At 42.4% G+C, this 2,644-nt stretch overlaps 1 pseudogene; it reads right to left on the bottom strand.

Annotated features, from left to right (window-relative positions):
• Positions 1–2,006: 2,006 nt before the first annotated feature.
• On the bottom strand, positions 2,007–2,377 carry LOC101702978 (protein VCF1-like; annotated as a pseudogene).
• Between the last annotated feature and the right edge of the window lie 267 nt (positions 2,378–2,644).

Here is a 2,644-nt window from a genome sequence, read left to right as displayed (position 1 = left end):
ACGCTGCAAGGCTGTAGATGATGTGCAAACAGGATGAAGATGGTTTCTTGCATTAAGTAGAGTAAGAAGAGTAACTGCAAACCCAGCATTGAGTGTACTAATCTGGAGAAAATCCTTTTGTCCTGGTGATGGTTTCATCTTCTATATCTTTTAGTTGAGTGGGAAATGAGTTTGCTTCCTCCATTTTTACATTTTCTTAATACACATTTTGTTTCAGTAGAGTGCCATCCATTAAGCCTGAAGGAGTCATCCTGGGTGTTTCTGAATTGTGTTATATATAGGTCTGATTGAGAGCTCAGCTTGTCTTAAGAGCATCCAGTTGTTGTTTCTTTTATTGTTAGACAAAAATATTAGCAACATGTCCTTTCCATATTCCCTGCCATCAAACCCATTAAGATCCAAAGTTCTTGTCAAACATCTGGTTTTAAAATCAGGGTGAGAGTTAGTAAAGAATTTTAAAAAAGATAAAAAACTCTTTGTCAAAACCCCATGCTCTTTAAGCATGGCCTGTACTGTAACTATTCCCCCATAACACTAGTTTCCACATCCTGTTACTGGCCTTTATATTCTATCCATATTAGAGGAACAGACTGTGGAAACTGGGTGAATCTTACTCTCTTCTGGAACAGTGTTCATTTTCAAGATTTGAGTTGTCAGGTAACAGAACCCCATGCTGTTCCCCACATCCTTTTCAACCCTGACAAAGAGCAAAGTCCTCTTGCTAGAGGCATCCAAGCATCTCAGCTGGGCTGTGTGTACAGTGTGGTTTCCAAATAGAGGGGCATGGACTGTAGTGCAGAGGGAGCAGAAGGGGAGCAGGCAGAGGCTTCAGGTGGACTCTAAGGCACTTCCTCTACATCCAATGGCAGGCTGGCTCCCCGGCACTCTCCTCTTCAGACAGCTCATCAGTGAGAAAGATGAAACATCCTCACCTTCATTATTCAAACTTGACTGGCTCTCAAGTATGAGAAAATAACACCGGAACATGCCCATGTCCTTAAATACTCCTGTATTGTTTTCTGGACAGTGCCTCTGCTCACTTCTAAGCCATACAATTCCAGAGTCAGTAATGGAATGTGGTCCCCTAGTCCTGTTGGGGGGTGGTGACTTCACTGTTTGTTACTTTGGACATCAGTTCAGCTAGCTTATGCTTTATAAGTATTCATCTATGCCTTAGCTGTTGACACTACAAGATGGAATGATGTAAGGTCACATAAGCTGCTGGTACAATTTACAAGCTTGAAGTAGGACAAAAAGTCATCACATATTCTTTGACTTTCAGAACCGTGCAGTATTTTCTAGTAAAGTCTGAGGTTCAGACTCTGGAGGAATAGTGATGTAGAAGTTATCTGGCTATCCAAGTGTCTGAAGGACATTCTCCCTGGAAGTACAAATATATAACAAAGAGTGGAGACCATCACTAGGGAGGGTGCTTCATTTCCACAGTAAATTGGATCTGACTGTTCTGTTAAAACAGACAGAGTACTTTCCATAGGATGTCTATATACTAAGAGGTAGTATGGCAATTAATTTCAGTGCAAGACTTAATCAAGCTTCCTATCTTTTGGAAAACAAGTTTTTTTTTTTCATGGAAACTAGATACTCTTCCCTAGTTTATTGAATTAAAAAAATTGAAGATCCCACACTTTTAAAAGATCTTTTTACATAAAGTAGAACTTCTAGATGACAGATTGAGAAATCAGTCTGAATTGGACACACTATGTGTGCAACACACAGATGAAATTCCCTCAAACCACTACCTTGACATGGATCTGATACCCTCCTTCAAAAGAATCCTATAAAAAATTGCTTTGAAGCCCCTTTCAAATTGCAATAGTGCAGCAGAACCACAAGTAAACAATTGCCTGTTAACCTGTTATTTCAAATAGACTGAAAAGTCAACAGGCAGGATTTTCTATGTGCAATTTTTCAAAACAAATCGTAAGTTGAAGTATCAAGCCTGGACAGCACTGTCCCTTCACAGAAGGTAAGAAACTTCTGGTGCTTCATGTCAGAGGCCGTCCTCAGTGCTGTAGGCTGTGAAAGTGGGCCTCCTTTAGGGTCTGGTTGATGTGGAAGTAAAGGCCTTGGCACAGGGCAGACTGCTCAGGCATGGGCTGAGGAGTGTTGGGGCTGGATCCGGGCATGACCTGGCTTAAGCCGCTCTCTGGCCCAGTAGCCCGGTCTGGGCTATGGATGCTGGTGCTGCTACTCCCGCCACTGTCACTGCTGGAAGACTCTGTGTCCCAGGAATCCTGAAAGACAGGGTTTCTACTACTCCTTTTGCTCTGAGGTGGGAGATGATTATCTTCTTCATTGCCGTTCCTTCTCCTTTTCCTGGGGCGGAGGCGCTCCCTCATTGCAACTGGTGGAGAGGGGCGACAAGGTGCCACTCCGGCTCGGCGTGAAGAGCCATGTGAGGGGCTTGTGTTCAGGCGGCCGGCACGCCCACCCCCCAGTGGACTTAAACTTTGATAATAGAAACAGGTTGTAGAAAGAAATGACTGATACTCCTTTCTGTGATTTACTAGAAATGCAACCTTAGGAAAGACACTTTTGCATTTTCATCACTTATTTTCACATCTTAAAAAACTAACAATAGTCTTTGAATACAACCATTTCAGAGTCAAATAAGTTTATATAA

Source organism: Heterocephalus glaber, unplaced genomic scaffold (assembly GCF_053883595.1).
Source record: "Heterocephalus glaber isolate CG9 unplaced genomic scaffold, H.glaber_assembly_v1.0 deba00001523, whole genome shotgun sequence".
NCBI lineage: Eukaryota > Metazoa > Chordata > Mammalia > Rodentia > Bathyergidae > Heterocephalus > Heterocephalus glaber.
The sequence above is the reverse complement of the archived record's forward strand: the minus strand, read 5'-3'. Positions and strand labels throughout refer to the sequence as shown.